Here is a 22,931-nt window from a genome sequence, read left to right on the forward strand (position 1 = left end):
TGGTTGTTATTAAACAGTGCAAGACAAGTCTAGTGATATTTACTCTTTAATCTTTAAAGTACAAAGAAAAAAAAAGCCCAAGCAGACAATTTAAGGATAGCAGTAATGGGCAATAGCAAATTTAAGGCCTGATGACCTAATAATAATAATAATATATATGCATATATGTCTTCAATTTTTTTATCTAATAATTAAAATAACTTTAAAAGAAAACATAAAGATTGGAGCTCGACCTTAATTTCTCTCTTTTTTCTTGTTGTAAGGTTCTGCTTTCTTTGAAACAAGAAAAAAAAATGCATGTTTTATGTATAAAATATTTTTACTTGTCTTTTTTATATTTTTAAAATTATTAAAATTAAGAATTAAAAAAATATATAAAATAAAAATAATTTTATATTATGTAAGTTGCTACATACATACGTATATGTTACTTTTTTTTTCTTCTTTATAGTACAGTACTTATATTACTGTATACATCATTGACACTATCGAGAATATAGACGAGGGAGACCTAATTTGGAATATAATTACAATATTCAAATTAAATTAATGGGCATCCAATATCACCAAAAAAAATGCCAAATAAATGGTACGGTAAAAAATAAAATTATTTTTTTTAGCAAGATAAAATTAAAAATAAATTAATTTTTTAAATCAAGATAAAATATATCATATTTGATAATTTATAAAAAATGATTATAAATTATATATTTAAAATAATTTAAATAAATTATCATTGATAAGATTTAAATTAAAAAATTTTTTATCAAAAAAAATAATTTTTAATCAATTAAATCAATCATTTAAAAAATAAAGTTTAAATCATCAAGGGAATTATTTCTTGCTGCCATTGTTCGGGTCGAGATTTCCTTTTCAAAAATTTCATGCTCTGAAACTTACCACTCACTGTCGGCGGGGTCATGTTGGCCATGCAGCCTGTTTTTTTTTTTTAGCCAAAAGCTTATCAAAGACTTAGAAGTTGTGGCTTCACATCCCAATCCCATTAATTAGATTATACCAAGCCACTTTAATTAATTATTATATTCTAGCAATATCGATCTTTAATTAAGAGAAATTACCTCAATTAAGAGGCCGATATTAGCATTGAGTTGAATTTAGTTATTCATCCTCTTCTACTATTGTCAATGGAATAAAGTTAAACCTTTTGCGTGCTGTTGGGTAGGGCACTTTTGAGTTGGAGAGACGTTTCCCTATCGAAGAAAATAGGTATTAACTTGATTAGAAGGAATGATAGTTACGCTTCTCTTCCCAATTAAGTTCACCCAAATGCAAAAAGAAAAAAAGAGAAAAAAAGAGAAAAAAAGGTTCCTTTGTGTACACGCAACTTTTATCTCTTGTAATTTGTTCTCTTCCCTCGCGGCACGTAAACATATATTTTTTGGCTTATGTTTTTTTTTTTTTTCCTGTAAGCTTGTTAAACATAATTTCAAGTAGAGTACTAATTTGTAGTAAGGGAAGGCAGCCAAAGCTACAAGATCACCGTGAATTTCTCGTTAATTCCACTGGCACTTTCATGTGGAATCATTAATTGAACTTTATGCAGTTGGTATGCAGTTGGTCAGATAATTATGGTCGCCAACTGAAATAGTTGACGGCAATTCATACAAGTGATCCGTTAAAATTCAGTAAACAATTATTAATTATTAATGAAAAATGTTACTATTATGACTTTTTTACTAAATTCTATTTTTTGACATATTAAATTCTATTAATTAAACAACATAACCGCAAAATACTGGTTATAGTTTTATTCGCCTACGAGTTCATTAATTTAGCTAGCGTTACTTATAGATTAGATGGTAGTTGCTACATAACAATAAAAGGGAAAATATTAAGTTTTTTCTAATAAAATAAAATATTAAGTTATATAGTATAGGATGTGTACGTCTCTCTCCCTTTCTCTTTCGCTGTCTCTTAGCTAGGAAAAGATATGCTATTGTATGTGCTGTAATATTGAAAGAAATGAAGAATTAGTGATTGGCTCACGCGGAAGAGAGACAAGAAGTAACAAGAAATATTGAAGGTAATTACCAGAAACTATAGTACATGTACATGTGACAACATGCAGCTTTTGAGGACCACCAGCTTACTGCATCTGCGTCTGTCATTCACATTAGGCAGAACCAGATGGGTCATAGATTCACGGTCATACAAAGGTCAGGCTTTTCTTCCGCTTCCGCTTCTGCTTCTGGTTGATACTACTCCCAGTTAGAATATTTCATTCTACTAAGTCACCATTAATTAATAACAGCGTCAATTCAACAATACATCAATGGCTCGAAGCCAAGCGTCATTGTTAATTACAATATAATCTAATATACTAGATAGTAATAGAGGCGTCGAATGGATAGTATTGAGTCAATATAGTCCATTTAAATATTAATTCATATATTAATAGATTATATTAGTTCAATAGCATTTTTTAACATGTTATGTTGGCATTGTTTAAGAACGTTAAGGGCGTGGCCAGTACGACACATGACTTGTAACTTTCATAGATCATGCAAAGCTAGGCATGACATTATTATTCATATCGAGATGAACCAAGCATAACCGATATCAATAGAGAGGTGTAATAGCCCCACTAAATAAAATATTAAAATTATAATCTTAATATTTAAAAAAAACACACACACACATATATACATATAAATGATATGTTAAATGTTCAATTTAAGATTAAAAGTTTAAGTGGCTATTCAATTAAGGATTTCAGCTTTAATTTGATTTAATATAAGATATAACATTTTCAAATTGTTCAAATAAGGACTAAGTTACGACTGTGGTTTATACGTGCCATCAAGTCTATTATCCGTTAATGTTTTTCATTAAACCCATTAACTCTAATGAATAAAATACAAAAATTGAACACAGTAAGAATTGATGATAAATAAAGAGGTAAAGAGCAAAATTAAGCATAACAATTAACCTCGAATAATCAAGCAAGGGAGGCTAGATAGTAGCAATTCACAATCAAGTCATTGAAAAGCAAGAAAATTGGGCAAAGTTATTGAATCTTAGAATGGAGGAAAAAATACACAGTAAATCAATTGTTTTGAGAAGTTTTTTAGGCTAAGAAAATTTTTTTTGATAGGCAATCAACAAAGTAAATTCAATAGCAATCAACAATTTGCCTCAAATAAGCAATTAATCCAATAAGGGGTTCCAATACACAGAAGCAACCACAGCTTCAAGATTCTAGATTCATCAGCAAGGGTTTTTTCTAGGTTTGCTTCTTTTTGGGAATTTCTCAACAAAAGTTTTTTTTTTTTATTTGTGTTTGATTTTTTTTTTGGGAATTTCTTCTTGGTTTGATCTTTTTTTAGAATTTCTTAGCAAGGGGTTTTTTTTGGTTTGATTTTTTTTAGAATTTGTGGGTTTTAAAACAGAGTTAGAAAAGGGAGAAAGTGATGATCGATCAATAACACAATAAACGACAAATGGCATCAGATTCTAGTGGTAAGATTCTATGATTCTTAAGCTCTTCATTTTTTGGGTTGTAGCTAGGTTTTGATTTAGAGATTTAGAGAGAAAAGAACATAAAAGAGGGGTTGAATAAGAAATTCTGATTTTAGCTATAAAGAAGCTATGTTGTTGGTGAAAAACAAAGATCGACGGTGAGATCAATGGAGAAAAAGACTAATTTTTGAGTATTTGTTCTTTGGTTAAAAAGAACAAAAAAATAGAGTTCACTTGAAAAGAAAAGCTAGAGAAGACACTGTTTTTGGCTATTTTTACTGTTCATTATATTACAAAATAGTGATTCATGCTTTTTTTTACGCATGTAAATCACAACCGTAACAGAAAGCCTTATTTGAACAAATTGAAAAATGTTATATCATACATTGAACCAAATTAAAGTTAAGATCATTAATTAAAAATCAAGCAAACGTTAGATTTTTAATTGAGTATTTAGCCTTAAACATTTTTATGGTTGTTTAATTTAAGGCTAAACATTTTAATTTATACAAACAAGGATTAAACATTATCGACTTGTAATAATATAAGATTTTTTTAACAAAAACTAATATGTGAAAGATACGTGTTGTAATAATACGTAAAAAGATTAAAAGCCAACTGATTTGACACTAAAATGTTGACTTGGCTTTTTTTTTTTTCAATAGTCAGTAAAATATATATATATTTTTATCATTTATCAAATATTATCAAACTAGTGACAAAAAAAAAACGTTATTAACAAAAAAAAATCAAAAAACCTAAAATCACCTAGAATAGATCTACTCTATCCTGAATCACCTAGACAACATTTGGGTTTAGGGTTCATTGTAAACCTAAAATATCATTTCTATTTCAATTGTTGATTCTATTCCAATCCTTGATTTTATCATTTATTCTAAAAGTCTTTGTCATTCAATCGTGGAGTTTACAAATTTGGAGAGTTATTTACAATCATATTGGGCTCTAAAAAATAGAAATTTAGAAGGTTTTTTCTCATTATTTGTTGTTAAATTTGTATAAGGTAAACAATATTTGGGCTTTTTTTTGTTTTGTTATTTTTCATAGTTAGTCATTTTGTTGTTCTATTGTTCATTACCCAAGTTAGTGTTAATTTTTCATTTGAATATGATCTTTCTCATTTTATGTTTAAGCTAGATTAGTATTATACTATAAAGTAAATAAATTATATAATGACAAAATAAAATTTTTTTACCTCTACAGCATAAGTTTTGATTGTTGTATTATACAACTTTATTATGCTAGGGCATTTTTTGGTGATGGTCCTAATCTTATGTGTATAAATGAGATAGTAGAAGATTTGATAGTTGATCTTGATAATATGTCTTACTTTAACTTGTTAGACATTTGTAATGAGGCTGATTATATGAATAGTAGTCAAATATTGTATTTGAAACCTAAAAAAATACTAACTGATGGGCTAATGATAGTAAATGATGATAAAAGCATTCTTTACATGATTAGATATATGATAGATTTTGGTATAGTTGATGTGTATATAATATATGACATAGATAAAGTTGTTTTAGTTTTTAAGTTATTAACAGGACCTGAAATGGAAGATGTAGCTGAGGTAATAGGAATGAAAGGGTAAAAAATCAAAGATGTAGCTATGTTAATGGAAATGAAAGGATAAGAAATGAAGATGTAGTTGAGGCAGCAAGAATGGAAAATGAAAATGTAACTAAGGCAGTAAGAACAGGAAATAAAGATGTATCTGAAGCAATAAAGGTAGGAAATGGAGATGTATCTAGGATAGGAAATGAAGATGTATCTAAGTCAACAAGGGTAGAAAACAAAGATGTAGCTAAGGTAAAAGTTAAAGATTCAAGTGATAGAAATAGCAGTGAAGGGGAATATCATACTTTGTATAAATTCAGTATTTGAGTGGTAATGATGAAAAAAAAGTTACTGCTAGATCTAAACTGAAAGTTATGTTAAAAAAGATAAAGGTAGGAAAAATAAAGTAGATGAAAGAATACAAATTAGTATGAATATGGTTGGGAATGGAGTTGATAATAACACAAGAATGGAAGTATTAAATCTCACCAATTGAAAGCAATATTGGTGATGTTGATAAGGGATATCAAAATGAGTACTATAACTCTGATAAGTATGATGAGCCTATTAGTGATGAAAAAAATGATTATAATGCTATTAAGATGAGAAGTAAGTTTTTAGTGTATGATCCTAATGTAAAAACCCCTTACATTGAGTTACGCATATTGTTTGAGAATTTAAAACAATTTAAACATGTTGTGTCATTACTTTCTATTAAGACAAATAGAGGTATCATTTAGGCTAAAAATCATAAAAGTTTTGTTAGAGTTAAGTGTGCTACAAAAAAATATCCTTGGGTAATCTAAGCAACTTATGATAAAGAGTTATAGTCATTTTAAGTAAAGACTTACAATAACACTTATAAATGTAACAAGATTTTTAAAAATCCAAGAATAAATCAAGTTGTTTTGACTTAGTTTATGTAAACATGTTTATAAAGATCATTTTATTAAGAATGCAAAAGTGTAGGAGCTAGTTAGGAAAGAATTTTATATAGCGATGAATATTAGCATTATAAGAAAGGCTAAAAAAGAGGTGGCTGATAAAGTTATTAGCAATTTTAAAGATGAGTTTGGACTTTTGTGTGATTATATTGATGTAATTAAGAAAACTAATAAAGGTAACACAGTGAAGATGCAAGTTCATATGCCATTGCTAATCTCTCCACTTGTATTTCAAAGGTATAATATATGTTTTGAGGAACTTAAAAAATGTTTGGAGAGTGGTTATAGGCCTTTTTTGGAGCTAGATGGCTTTTGGTTGAAAAGCTTAACAAATAGTGAGTTACTATGTGTTGTTGATAAAAATGAAAAAAATCAAATTTCTTCAGTGACTTGGGCATTGGTGGAAGTGGAATGCATAGCTTTATGAAAATGATTTCTTGAATTGTTGAAAGTAGATATCATGTCTTTGAGAAATGAAATAGGCTGGATAATCATAACAGATCAAAAAAGGCAAATATTTAAATACTAATTTAAATTAAATTATGTGCTCAATAATTAAACTTATTAGTAATTTGTTTCATATCGCTTGTAGGGCATTGACAATGCAATTATCAAGTTGCTTCTAGATGCTAAACACAAATTTTCTGCCAAGCATGATATGTGAATTGGGCTAAGAGGGGATATAGGGGTGAGAAAATGAAACAAACTTTTTGGACAGTTGTTAAGTCTTCAATAGTCAAAGAATTTGAAGAAAATATGAGAAAACTACAGAAAAATGATGATACAGCAACTGCAACATAAATAAAGCTTCATCTTAGCAATGGTGCAAAGCATTCTTCAACACAAACTATAGATGTGAATTAGTTGACAACAACTTATATAAAGCATTCAATTGGACATTGCTAGATGTAAAGAATAAATCAGTGATTTTTTTATTTAAAGACATAAAAAAAATCTAATGGTAAAAATTAAGAAGAAAAAAAAAAGAATGTTCTAGGTGGAATGGTGTGATTGGTCGTAACATCATAAAAGTCATAGAAAAAATGCATTTATAGCATCATAATGTGTAGTTGCATTTAATGATGATAGTGGATATGAAATAGATTTTGCTTTAGATTGGTTCATTGTCCAACTAGGTGAAGACATGCAATTGTACAACGTACAAACTTTTTGGTATCCCATGTGCACATGTCATATATGCAATTACAGATCTATGTGGAAATATTAAAAATTTTGTATCTAGTTGGTATCATAAGGAAGTCTATCTATAGACTTATACTAATACTTTACAACCTACGCCTAGAAGAAAAGGTTAGGCCAAACTAAAGACAAAAGACAAAGTTTTGTCCCCAAAGTTTAAAAAGATGCAGGTAGGCCCAAAACCAGTAAAAAAAAAGATCATGATAAACCCAAGAAAAACAAGTCCAACAATATAAATTTGTCAAGGAACAATATGATAATGACATTTAAATTATGTCATCAATCAGGTCAAAATACAAGCTGTTATCCTATGGGAGGCAAACCTGTAATTTCATACTATTTTGTTTTTATTTATTATTATAAACATTATACTATTGTTAGATTTGACTATTAAATGCACAATCATTAAACCATCAACGCATGTTTAATTTTTCTTTGTATAATAGTAAGATTCTCATGTGCTCAGATTTGGTGACCAGAACATAGATCAAGGTGCATCAAGTACAAAAAATACAATTACAGACCTTATTAAAACTGCAAGCGGTCCAAGTAACCATGCTAGTGCTTCTGCTATTGCTTCTGCTATTGTTTTTGCTACTGTTATGGTTCTTTTATTTTAGCTTTTACATTCAGATTTAGCATCTGTATTTACTTTACCTAATATCTTTGGTTTTGCATCTATAATTGCAATTGCAACTATATCTGCATATGTTTCAAGTACAGTTTCAAATTTAGTCAATTCTATTACTACTATTTCCGTTGAAAATGCAAAACTTAAGTTCAAAAGGCCAACAATATCTAATAGAAGATATCTTGAGAAAACTTTATGAGATGGCTAGTAAAAAAAACAAGTCCCTTATCAAAGTTCAAATCTTCTACAACAACCATTTGGAAGAGACCAATTTCAGCAAATAGTATTGAAAGTTGCAATAATAGGAATAATGTAAGAGTTATGGCCAAAAGTAAGATAAAAAGCATGTAAGGTTATGGATTATTTACAAACTTAGAAATAGAGAGATAAATCTTAAATGTAAGTGATGTTAGATCAAACATATATATTTACGAATCATTTATAAAATATTACCCATTATAACTCGATAAATGTAATTCAACATCCTGGATTGTTGAGTCAAAAAGTGATGGAAGTTGGGACAAGTAGAAGCAAGAGAAAAATTGTTGAAGATGTAACACTACTTAAAAAAGTCAATTGTAGTTTCTAAAGGAATTAGGGGGAAAAAAAAATTTGACCAACAATTTTGTTGATTGTTCCTATTGGAATAATTTGGTTTTTATGTTATGTTAATTTTTTTTATGTTACTGTATTAAGAACAATTTCTATTTAAACTTTTGTTGATTGATTGCTACATGTAGTTTAATGATGATGTAGCCATAATAAAATGCATTTCTATTTTTATTTCTAATGTTGCCATTTTCATTATTAGATTGCTTTACTCATAACATATTACAAATTGAACAAATCATAAGTTTACTCATTTTCATTATCAGATTGCTTCCTACAACCATTGTCTATTTCTATTTCTATTTCTAATATAACCATTTTCAGTATCATGTTACTTTATTCATAACATATTGCTAATTTACTCATTTTCATCATCAGGTTGCTTTTATAAATGTAGCTTTTTTCTATTGCTTTTATAAATCTAGCATTTTCTATTACTTCTATAAATTCAACTATTTTTTATTACTTTTCTATCATTTAAAGAAATAAAAATACCAAAAAGTTTAAATACACAACTAATAACATTAATTTAATTTGAGTTGACATAATAGGAGTTTTAATCAACATTTACATCTTAAATATAATTCATATTTCTAACCCACTATCAAGCATACAAGCTAAGTTTCCTTCAATTTTTTTGGCATTGAAAATAATTATACAAAATAGAAGTACAAAAAAAATAAGATAAACTAAATTATTTTTTAATTAACATCTCTATCATATTCACCACCAACAAATTTACTACTTTCTTTCAATTTTGACTTCAAAATACTAAATTCTCTCTTCAACTGCATATTCTATGCAATAATATCAGCTTCAACAATATTTTTCTTCAATTTTGAACATGACCATATAAAAATCTTTCTCTCTTTTTTAGCTCCACAATAATTTCTTTTGCTCTATCAGAAATTTTAGAGTCATGCCATAAATGAAATCTACAAATAGTGCCCTATAATCACACACCAAATTAATATTAGCAAGTAATGCCAAAAAATATAAATTTTATTACAATTTATTTTCTTCATAAATTTATCGAATAATGTAGGAATCTATAAAATCTTTTACCAGGATTGCAATTTGTCTATAAAGTCCACTTAATTATTTTCATATTATAGTAACAAAAAATAGGTTCTCTTTCAAAGTTTCACTTTATAAGGTAACTTGTTGAAATTAACTTATACATGTTTATAACATAAGACAATCCTCTAGAAACCCTGCAATTTGAATATTTTGAAGAACAAATTTTAAAAAAGTATTGACCTAAAAAAATTTTACTAACCTTGAATTTATGTTGTTAGATGAACTCACATTTGAAGCAGACATTGTGTTCAAATTCGACTTTAAAAATAATTTTTATGACTTTTTATGCTAAAAAATGAGAATGAGAGTAGTTGTTGGCTTAAACCTTAAGTTCTTTTAATTTGGAATAGATAGAATAATGAAGAAGACAAAATGGAATAGGCTTAGAAAAAAAGGTAATAGCCTTTCCATCTGTCATTCCACATGGGAAACTTAATTTTATGTCATTTAATCTGTAATGATTTTTAAATTTAACGGTACGTATCTTTCACATTTCAATTTCTATTGAAAAAAAAATCCTATATTATTAAAAGTCAATAACATTTAATCCTTATTTGTATAAATTTAAAAGTTTAGTCCTGCATTGAACAACTACCTAAACGTTTACTCTCAAATTAAACATTTAGTCTAAAAGATATTGTAAAACACAATATTATTATTCTATTTTTCATTCTTATCATATGATGATTAACTTATATAATATGTTTTGTCTTGTAAATTTATTTCATACTTTTCCTTCTTTAGTAATTTATTTTGTTAATTTAATTTGTATTCAACATGAAGTTTTATTTTGTTTTTATCATTTTATTTTTGCTAATCACTCATTAAATATATTTTATCGATCAATCATTTAAATATTTAATAAGCAAATTTATTTAATATAATTTTATTGTATAAATTATCAACAAAATATCAAAAATAAATATAATTGCATTGCAATAAGAACCCATTTTATAATAATTAATGGCCAAAATGACACAACTTGACTAGTGTGCCATGTCAACAGATAATATCATACCGACTCGTGAGCTTAAAATCTTTTAACTTAATATAATATATATACATATATATATATATATAAATAAATCCAATTACTTAACAATGATTGTTAACAATGATTGTGCCAAAAAAGGAAAAATAAAGCCCGAGACATACGTTGCCAAATAAAAGGTGAAGTGACGATGCAATCTTATAATTCGAATATTTATATTATATAAAATATTGATAATTTTAATATTAATATTATATTTTATATAAAAAAATTATATACTATAAATTATGTTAATATAAAATATGAAATATATTATTTAATTTTTTATTAAATTTATATATAATTTTTATTAAAATTTTAAATAATATCGCTTTCATATATTTTTTTATAATTTTTAATCATAATAAAACCCTCTTCATTAAAATGTGCAGTCATATTTTCACATTTCTTAAGAATGTAAAAAGTACTTAGTGTGACAATTAACTACATAAAAATGTGTCTCATGCATAATGTTCTACAATAAAGCTATATATATATGTATATGTATAGCACTCTAACTAGATAGCTACCTCTTTTTCACTTCCTTAAAATATAGCACTTGTAGCTACTATTGATATGTAGTTTAGGAACAGTTAGAGACTGCTAATTTGTTCAAAATTTGTTAAAAGCTAATCAAATAATACAAACAGACCGAAACGAACACACCCTAATGACTTAAGAGCCACTTCATACAACTGTTACCTTTAACATCAAGCAACCAGTTTCTATTTTGCTTTAACGAGCTACTTGTAGCACGCAGATGAGGATATTTGTTTATGGGCCTTATCAATAATTTGTTAATTGTTGCTTAGCATCCTCTATTTGAACAGAAGACGAAGCTTCATTTAAATTTGTTTTTGTTGCTCCACCGTCGAGTGTCTTTTCTTCTTTGGGGGTAAGTGGTCCGGTACTTAAATCCTTAGCTTTGGCTTAAGATGATCATGTTCTTCTGTCTTGTATTTGTACCATGAAGCCCAGTACTAGTCTTTTACAAAGTTTAGGCAACTAAGGATAACTAAAAATCAGTAAAAGAGATTCTAATTGTTATTGTTTATAAGTCAAATCCATGTAACCATCCTTCTTTCCTTGGGCTGATTCTTTTGGTCACGGAGTTTATGATGTTGACGAACACAGCATTCAAAAACCAAAAGAAGAGATAACCATGTAAATGATGTGAAGAGAGATCTCATGCATGCCGGTGCTTCCTTGTAGAAAAATTCCAACAGTCCTACAAGAGTGAACATATCTGTAATTCCAAATATTCCAAATTCGAAGAAGAACCCAAAAAGACTTATGGGATTGGTTATGTCTTTATTAACTTGATTCCTTTTTTTAACCTCAATAATACCAGCAGCAGCCATTGAAATGGTTGACAGAACAAGCCCCAAGTCAACACATTGTAGCTACGCGATGCCTAATGGATGATGAGTGATCTTTCGAGCAAAAGGGATAAATAAAAACTCATTGATGGGAATCAGAATGGACATGAAAACGAAAGGGATTATTAGGATTGATGCAGTTGGTGTTAAATTCACAACAGCTCTGATATCATTTGTTAGGTAAAAAATTCTAATTAATTGAATGAAGTAAAACCAAATAATCAATTAACCTAAGACAATAATTAAATCAAGTTCAGTCTAACCGGCTTATATCCATGGATGAAAAAAAATTTATTAATTGTAAAGAATTACAAACATACAATCTCAATTAACCATTCAACGATTAATACTTATAGACTCTCTTAATCTCCTCTAGTCTTATGAAATATTTTCAACCCAAACAAATATATATCCATGTGCACCCATGCACTATACCTATATGTACCATCTAATTCTCCTCTAGTCTGTTAAACATATACAACCATAAAGATGTTAATTTTCTATAGTTGTATGAAATATCTACCTAATAAAACCTTATAACTTTCTTACATCTTTTTCTCATACCTAATTTTATAAAGACTTCACATATCTATAAAGTTATAAACTTACCTATCAAGAATATTTTTCTGCAAGTTTTATTATCTATCAAGTAATATCTAACCAATTTCAAATAAATCTTTTATGAGATTTGAGTCACTATTCCCAATATCTCCACCTTAACTCAAATTCCATCAAATAATCAATTTTCATACTAGAAATGCTTGGTTTCAACCACAATAGAAGTCTCGTAATTATTTTTCTTGTGTATATTCAAACATCATACAAATATATTAAATCAAGATCCTCTGAGCTTGCCTTTTTCATATCTCGAACCTATATTCTTATACAACTTGATAGGATCATGACAATTCTACTACAAGTTGTTAGGCAAAAAGCCTAATCAATTGAACATTCACGTCAGCTGAAGGGAAACCAAACAATCAATCAACCATATAAAAGACAACAATTTAACATGGTTTAGTTTAACCAGCTTCATTTCACAAATTAAAAAAAAAAGATCAACTAATTGTAAAGAAGTACAATCATACAATCTCAATCAACCACTCAACAATTAATACTTATAAACCCTTTTAATCTCATATAGTCTTATGGACTATTTTCAATCCAAATAAACACATATCTAAGTGCACTATGCACCATACCTATGTGGACCATTATATTTTTTTCTAGTCCACTTAAACATACACACCTATAAAGACATTAATCTCTTATAATCCTATGGAGTGTTTACCTAATAAAACCTTATAACTCTCTTATATATTTTTCTCATGCTTAATTCTATAAAAACTTCACATATTTATAAGTATACGAACTTACCTATCAAGAATCATTTTTTTTTTTATAATTTTCTTCTGCAAGTCTTCTTGTTTATTAAGTAATATCTAACTAATCTCAAACAAAATCTCTTATGGAATTTGAGTAATTATTCTCTATAATCTTTACCTTGACTCAAATTCCATCAAATAATCAAATTTTATGCTAAAAATACTTAGCTTCAACTACAATGGAAGTCTTACAATCATCTTATCTTATGTATATTCGAACATCATGCAAATACGTTGAATCGAACTCTTTGGGCTTGCCTCTTCCCATCTTGAACTTATGCTCAAATACCACTTGTTAAGATTACGACAACTTTGATATTACTTATTAGGCAAAAAGTCCCAATCAATTGAACATTCACATTAGTGAAGGTGAAACCAAACAATTAATCAATTATATAAGAGACAACAATTTAATATGATTCAGCCAAACCGACTTATATCTACAAATGAAAAAAAAAGATCTACTAATTGTAAAGAATTATAAACATACAATTTCAATCAACCATTGAACAATTAATACCTATAAACCCTTCCAATTTTTTTTAGTCTTATGAAGTATTCTCAATCTAAAAAAATACATATCCATATATACCCATATATCATACTTATATGGGCAATCTCATTTTTTCTAATCCACTCAAACATATACCCATAAAGACATTAATCTTTTCTAGACCTATTGAGTGTTTATCCAATAAAACTCTATAACTTTTTTATTTTTTTCTCATACCTAATTTTTTAAAGACTTTACCTATCTATAAGTATACAAACTTATTAAGAATCTTTTTTCTTCTAGAATTCTTCTTCTACAAATCTTCTTGTCCATCAAATAATATATAACTAATATTAAACAAACCTTTTATGAGATTTGAGTCACTATTCTTGACAGCTGACACCACCTTGATGAAATGAGAATATTTGCAACTGTGCCATACATATTATGATTGTACTTCCTAACATCGGTAGCATGCTAGTTAACATCTTAAAATTTTCAACTTGAGTCACTGTGCATTACATCTATAGTGTTGACTTTGGGTCTTTTTGTACAATTATAGATTTTTATAGGTATCTGACCCCAAATCATGAATGGTTTGTCATAATTCAAGTTTAGCTATTAGTAATTATTAACATGTTTAGATATAATCAAATGTATCACTTGAATTGGTTGGTAAAAGGATTATTTCCTTGCTTAAATCTTTTTTTTTAAATAACCTCGTATAATTCATCTAGATTCTCTGGTAGAGCTAGTCATCTATTATTAATGGATGTTGTTATGGTCGGTGATCATAACATAATAAAAAGTGTTACTTTTTTTTCTATTTGGCTATTAGATTTTTGTTTTGGATATATATAAGAATTACAGAGAAAAAGAGAGATAATAGTGAACCTATGTTATCATTTTAATGGGGTTATCCATGGGTGTGAGTTCTTGTAGATGATAAAAAGGCTTACCAAATGCAAGAATAACAAAACAAATAAATGTAACCATAATTGAAAAAAAGCAACCCTAATACCAGTAATGCTTTTTGGTACTCAACCACAATATGGCTGTGACTCCAACATAGGCTTCAAGTGTGATACTTGGCAATAGCTAATTGAAATGCTAGAGATTTTACTTAATTGGGATATTTATGATTGGATAAAATAACCTTAAACAATATTCAAACCAAATATGTTATGTAGGAAAAAATCAAATAATTTCTCTCTTGTGTGAATTTAGAAAGAATCAAATAAATAGACCTAATAAATAAATTATCAAACCACAAGTACAAGAACATAAGCAATTTTACGTGGAAAACCTCCATAATGAGAGGAGTAAAAAACAAAGGTAACAACAAATAATATTCACTATCAAAATAATGAGAATACAAAATTCTCTTTTGCTAAAACTAGAAGTATACAACCATAATATCTCAAGATTAAATAATCTTGACAAAGAAAAATTCTTGCAAGAGAAAATTAGTGAAGTTTCACCAAATTTAAGAATTAACAAACAGCCTCAGTAGGTAGAAAATTCAAAACACAATCTCCATTGTTTAGACTGAAGAACAATCGTGAACACAATAATAAAATTTTAGGTTAATTCGATAACGAATTAACCTCGATCAAACCACCATTCAAACCACACAAACCTTTTTTTTTTCTCTCTTCTTTCTTTCTCTTTGTTGCTACTATTAGCTACCTTTATGTTGCTAAAAGTCAGCCACATAAAACAATATATAAATAATAGTGTTAAAAACCCTTCAACCATGTAACAGGATTAAAAAGTCTCTAAAGTGTGGGTTTTAGTTATTGGTTCCCCCACATTAAAGCCAAGCCCAACAAATTTCTCCTTTTTCAACTATGTGGAGGGAATCATCATCTCGGTGATCAAATGACAAACTTTAAGCTTCTTCCTTAGTAGCTTTTTTTTGACATATTAGAGCCATTATGATCAATGTAAATCCTTTTAAGTTTAAACATGTCATTGAAAATATCTCTTAACCAATTGTATCTCACATCAATGTGCTTTGATTTTGAATAAAAAGTATAATTCTTACCAAGATGAATTACACTTTGATTATCGTAAAATATCATATAGCATTGCCACTTAAAACTAAGTTCCTTTTTGAACTTTTTCATCCATAACAACTCTTCAGATGTTTCAGTGACTACAACATACTCTGCTTCTACTGTAAAAAGTGCAACACATTTATGTAGTCTCAATTGCCAAGATACAACCCCACCTAAGAATGTAATCTTATAACTCGAAATGAATTTTTAAAAATCCACATCTCCTATCATATCTGAATCAGTGTAGCTAACTAGTATTGGTTTCTCACTTTTAAAAATGAGTCTTAAGTTAAAAGTGCCTAGTAGATATAAATAATCCACTTAACTACATTTCAATGTTTATTTTCTAGATTTGATAGAAAACAGCTAATAACACCGATTGCATAGGCTATGTTTGGCCTAGTACACACTATTGGATACATCAAACTTTCTATTGTTGAAGCATACTAAATTCTTCTCATGTCTTTTTTCTTCTTAGTTTTATAAGGTTTCTACTTAATACTTAGCTTAAAACATGTAGCAAGCAAAACTAAACCATAAAAAGAGCAGCAAAAGGCCTTAGTCCCCCCTAAAGTTTTTTAAAATCTTTAGAATGTATATATATATATATATATATTAGTCGACTATATTTATGTTAAATAAATTTAAATTGACCCCCTAAAAAAATGTTAATATTATTTATTATAATTTAATAATTTAATTTTGTGCATTGCAATTTAAAAGGGATTAAAATAACATTATTATTTTCTATTTATTATATCCACTACTCACTTTTTTATTTATCTATTTATTATACCTATTAATCATTATTTATAAATATTTAATATCAAGAGCTTTGTTATAAATTTTAAATCACAATCATGTGATTTTAATAAAAATCAAATTAACTTTTTAGCTTTATAAACTATACTAAGTCTCAACCAAATATTAAATGTGTTTTTATTTATCAAAGACTGAATCTTGCTCATTCAAACAAGAAATCCAATACTCAATTAATATGTCACGTGATGTTGATGTTTTTCATCTTCTTTTTAGCTAACTACAAATTTTCCTTGAGTGTCATATTTCATATTTAATTACTCTAGATCTTTATTTCAGGTTGTCTTATAATGTTTTTTTCAATAGAAAAAATCATATTAGAATCATTTTAAGAAGTTAAAAAATACCATGGATTTTTATTTCAAAATTTTTAACTTTATTTTTTAAAAATATATATTTTTTCTTGTTTGGATTAAAAATATTTTTTTAATTGAAAGATTGTGTATTCTTAAAAATTTTTAACTTTATTTTTTAAAAGTATATATAATTTGTTATTTCTGATTTCAATTTTAAACTATCAAAAGAATAAAAAAAATATCAAATGTTTTATTGAAAGATTGTGTATTTAATAATATTAGCATTCATTTAAAAGTTATATTATTCTTTAACATATAATGTTATCATTGTAATATATATTTTTTTTATAATTTTATAAACTTTTATTTTTTATTAATACATTTTTTACACATTTATATATATTTTTATTAATAAGTATCATAAAATATATTGTATGAAAAAAATAAGTTAAAATATAATACTAATTGGTCTCTTTAAAGTTAAATGTCAAGATCCACTAATGATAGCAAAAGGAGAGCTAACCATTTTAGCTTGATCTATAATGAACATTTCAAGCACTTTTTCAATATAGTGTTCTTATAATATGTTTAACCTTTTAGTTACTTTTTCTCAATCAATTCAAATTCCAAGAATTTGTTGTGTTGGCCCCCAGTCCTTTATAACGAAAGACCTACTCAGTTGTTTTTTCAATTCGTCAATTCTAGAAGTATTCTTGTCAACAATCAACATGTCATCAACATAAATTAATAATATAATAAAATTATTATCAGAGAATTTCGACACAAACACATAATGGTCAGAAGTAGTTTTCTTGTAATCTTGCTTACCCATAACTAACTTAAACTTCTTATACCACTGTCTCGGTGCTGCTTTAATCTTTAAAGATTTTTGTTCAACTTACACACATAATCTTCTTTTTTTTTTACTACAAAACCCTTTAGTTGCTCCATGTAAGTCTTTTCGTCCAAGTCACCATGGAGAAAAACAGTTTTAACATCCATCTTCAAATCCAAATTAGTTGCTAAACCTAGAATGACACGAATAGATGATATATTAACAATTGAAAAAAAAGATTTCATCAAAGTCAATACCTTTATTCTGATTGAATACCTTAACAACTAATCTAGCTTTGAAACATGAGTATGAAGTATGTCATTCTGGCTTCACTTTGTATACCTATTTGTTTTTCAAAGCTCTTTTCCTTTTAGATAACTTTACCAACTCAAAAGTATTATTTTTATACAAACGCCTCATTTCATCCTACATGGCATCAACTTACTCTTTCTTGTGTTCATCTTTCATGGCATTTGCATAACATTTAAGTTCTTTACAATTAGTTGGTAGCACATACTTATCAACAGAATATCATGTGAAAAGCTGTCGATTTCTAGTAGACCTCCTGAATGGAATATCTAGTAAAAACTCTAATAGAATCTTTAATACTGGTGAATGTTTATGGATATTATTACTTACATCAACCTATATAAGACTGGTATCAACATCACCTATATTATATTGATCATCCTGAACATCTTCAAACTTTGCAGCCATATATGTCAAGGAAACTAAATCCAAATCAATCAATCCATCATTGTCTTATGAAATTGATGTATCAATTTTTTGAATATCTTGTATGGTTTAATGCCATGTTGTTTGTAATACTCATCAAAACGTCTAGTGTACTTACCCTTATTATTAATCCTTATCCATTTCAATTTAAACCTTTGATGTCTAATATCATGTTATCTATAATACTCATTAAAAGGTCTAGTGTACTCACCCCCATTATCAATCCTTATACATTTCAATTTCAACCCTATTTGTTTTTCAACTAGCTAATGTACTCACCCCCATTATCAATCCTTATACATTTCAATTTCAACCCCATTTATTTTTCAACTAAGGCATGAAATTGTTTAAACACATCTAACATTTGGTCCTTTGTTTTCAAGGTATAAATCTATATCTTCCTTAAATGATCATATATAAAAATCACAAAATAGATGGAATTACCAAGTGTTTTTGTTCTTATAGGACCATAAACATCAAAATACACTAAATCGAGTATACTTGGCTTTTTTTATGAAATAGATATCTTAAATGCAACTTTCGTTTATTTTCTTACCAAGCAATGAGGACATTTTTTTAAAGATACATTCTTTATTTTGGAAGTAAGATTTTTCTTGATCGAAACCTTTAAACCTTCATTGCTTATATGACTAAGTTCCTTATGCCAAAACTCAGTTGTATTATCATTATCTACTATATTGATAATGGAATCGAATACCTTTGCCTATATCAAATGCAATGAAAAATATTTTAAACCTTTAACTACAGCCATAAAACCTTTAGTGAGCTTTTATTAATCATCACAAAAAGTGTTACAAAACCTTTCATTATCAAGATTTCTTGCAAAAATCAAATTCATGTGAATTTTAAAAATATGTTTAACATTTTTCAAGATCAATGTAGTGCCATTATTGGTCTCCAAAAACACATCTCTTATGTCAATAGCTTTAGCTGATCCATCATTACTCATTCTAATACTCTCAAGATCATCAGATATATAAGATGCAAAGTAGTATTTCTAAGATGTATTATGAATTGTGGCACCATTATCAATTACCCAATTAGTCTCATGGTGTGCAAGATTAACAATAATATCATCATATAAGATAAAGAAGTCATTTGTGACAATAGCAACTTTATTAACACCATTACCATCACCATTCTTTTTTTCCTTCTCCTTGTCACTATTGTTGTCTTTTTTCAACTTTCGACAATATTTTCTTATTTGCCCCTTTAGACCACAGTAATGACACTCAACATTGATGAATCTATTGGATGACTCTAGCTTTTGTCTCTGTTCTGTGAACCTTTACTTTTACTCATTCTCTTATTGTCTGTGATTAAGATCTCTGACTATGAAGATAAACCCTGTGATTTTCTTCTCATCTTTTTATTCAAAAAACCACTTTTAGCCAAATTCATTATGATGACAGCAGTTAGTGTTAAGTTAGATAACATCATTTTAAACGTCTTTCACAAATCTGACAATGTAAGAAGAAACCATAAGTCCTATATCTCATCTTTAAACCTAAGTTTCATGCTAACCAACTGATTAATAATATCTTAATATGCATTCAAGCGATCTGTCATAAGAGTTTCATTCTAATATTTCAAATTCATCAATTACTTAATTAAAAATAATTTATTGTTTTCAGTTTTTTTGGGCATATAACTCCTCAAGCTTGCTATATAAAATATGTATATGTGTCTCTTCATTAACATGATTCAAAATATTATTGTCTACCTACTATCGAATATAAACACATACTTGCTGATGAAATAAATTCCATTAAACATCAACTTTATTTTCAAGTTTTTTAGTGGCAAAGACGAGTAAATAATATTTACTCACATAGAACAAGTTTTCCATCTTCCTTTTCTAACCATGGTAATTTAAACAATTCAAATTATGATCATTCTACTTGTATTGGCTTTTGTTATTCAACATAAGGTACAAATCAAATAGTTTGAACTCTGATACTACTTTGATGGGATCAAATAAGCTTGAATAGTATTCAAACCAAACATGTCATTCAATGAAAAATCAAATTATCCCTCTCTTATATAAATATAATAAGAATCAAACAAATAGAGCTTATAAATAAATCATCAAACCACAAGCACAAGGACACAAGTAATTTTACATGAAAAATCTCTCCAATGTGAAGAGTAAAAACCACAAATAATAACAAATAATCTCCACTATTAAAATAATAAAAATATAAAATCCTCTTTAGCTATAAATAGAGATATACAATCACAATTTCTTAAGATTAAATAATCTTAGGAAAAAAATAATCTTGCAAAACAAATTAGAAATATTTCTCCAAATTTAAGAATTAATGAACACCTACAAATTCAAGAGGTAAAAAACTTAACACTCGATCTCTATCATTTAAACTGAAAAATAATGAATTGTAAACACACTAATAAAATTTTAATTGAATTGGATCATGAATTGACCTCAATCAAATATTTTTATCAGAACTACACAAGCCATATTTTCTCCTTTTCTTTTTTTCTCTCTATTCTTTCTTTTTGTTGCCGTTACTAGTCGACGTCAATGTTGCTAGATGCCAGCCGCACGAAACAATATATAAATAAGAGTGTTAAAAACCCTTCAACCATGTAAGAAAGGACTAAAAAATCCCTAAAAGTGTGGGCTTTATTTATGGGCTCTTCCAAATTGAGAAAAACCCAAACCCAACACTTTTTGAGCGAATTGATCACAACTAAGCGCTGGACAAGCCCACGTAACCCCACCAGCGTCCAATGTTATCAAACCCAAGGAAGCGTAGAACATCACCGCTATGCCACCTTTTATGTAGCTAGACTTGCCATGGTAAGTCGGGTGCAAATCCTTTAAGTAAGCCTGAATTCTGACTAATGACAAGCCCTGCAAAACCCTTATTTCACTTAGATTAATAGTGTATAAAAAGTCAGAATCCTTTGCATTTTTTTAAAATTAAGCACCTAAATACTTTAGCTAAGACCTTTGAAAAAATTAATTACCAAAATTTCACAACTAAAGATTTTGGGAATAATTTTTCTCATCGATGCTTTAAAAAAATCCAAAAAGTGGACTCGTAGTGAATCTACTTAAGAAAGTATAGAAATGAAGCCACCAACAAGGGAGAGCAAGAAGGTTGCGCCCATAAAGTTAGTAAGAGTGTTTGCAAAGGCGAGAATATTGAAGTACATAACAAAGCTAAAGTAAAGGACCATGCTGACCATATTGGCAATAAAACCCATGTTTTCTAATGACACCAACACTGCGAAAAGAAAAACGAAATTAAATACATAATTTAGATCAGAGTCAAGCCTAACCAGAATGGTTATTACAAAAGTACAAAATTTACATTAAATTGTTTAGATAAAATTTATGAGTTTTTTTAAATGATTTAATAAAAACTTTAATAAAAAATCTAAATTAATATATTAATAAAGTTCAATGTAAAAGATTAATAATATGTAAAAAAAAATTATTAAAAATATTTTTTACAATTCAAATTTAATCAATATTTATTTAATAGTAAAAATTTTATAAAAATTTTTATAAAAAAAAATCTATCTAAAAAATATATTCAAGTTTTTTAAAATTTTACATGCTTAATCTATATAATAAAATCTTTTGATCTATCAATTTTAATTTTTGATTTTAATTTTTATTAAATCATTTTTATAAAAAACCTTCACAAATTTTACCTAAAATACTTCATTTAAATCTTCTACTATTGCAAAATTAGTTGTTCTTCTATTAAGAAGCGAAAAAAAAAAGGGTTGGCTTACAAAAACAACCTTTTTCTTGGTACTCGGCTATCGGCTTTGGTCATTTCCTGGAGCCGATATGCAAAAGATGTATAGTAAGTGCTAAATACAGCATGATAAGCAACAAACAATGTATGAAACTAACGTCTAATTGAAGCTATTCTGATCAGTTGGTATAATTCCGTGGGCATGCCATGTTGTTGTTAAGCTTAAGACACCCGTTGCCAGCATTAAACATATCTTTGTTCCACTTTTGCTTGGTTTTGCTGAAAATATTTTTAAGATAGTGAAAGATAATTAAGTTGGTTAAGTATGATATTTAATTAAGGATTCAGAAACAAAGAACATTAAAGCTTGGATGAAGCTTTGAATGTATGAAATAATAGCTAGTTTGTATGACTTTCAATTAAGGCATTCAAATGTTAGTTCTCTATTTCATAAATTTATTAGAGCAGTTAGATACCTTACATAGGGCAGTGAATTGCCCTACTTGAAAAGACCTTATGAAATAACATTAAGGGAGTTTTTGATTTGAGAAAATCTAATTTTTTTTGTTTTAATTTTGATTGTAGATATTTAATTTTTTTATTTGGTTTAAAATTATTTAAT

The 22,931-nt window shown here is 27.6% G+C and overlaps 1 pseudogene; it reads right to left on the minus strand.

The window, feature by feature from the left end:
- Nucleotides 1-11,293: 11,293 nt before the first annotated feature.
- On the minus strand, nucleotides 11,294-14,324 carry LOC111277552 (protein NRT1/ PTR FAMILY 4.5 pseudogene; annotated as a pseudogene).
- Nucleotides 14,325-22,931: the final 8,607 nt, after the last annotated feature.

This window comes from Durio zibethinus, chromosome 7 (assembly GCF_047325235.1).
Source record: "Durio zibethinus cultivar Kanyao isolate XHJ-2024 chromosome 7, ASM4732523v1, whole genome shotgun sequence".
In the NCBI taxonomy this organism is placed as follows: Eukaryota; Viridiplantae; Streptophyta; class Magnoliopsida; order Malvales; family Malvaceae; genus Durio; species Durio zibethinus.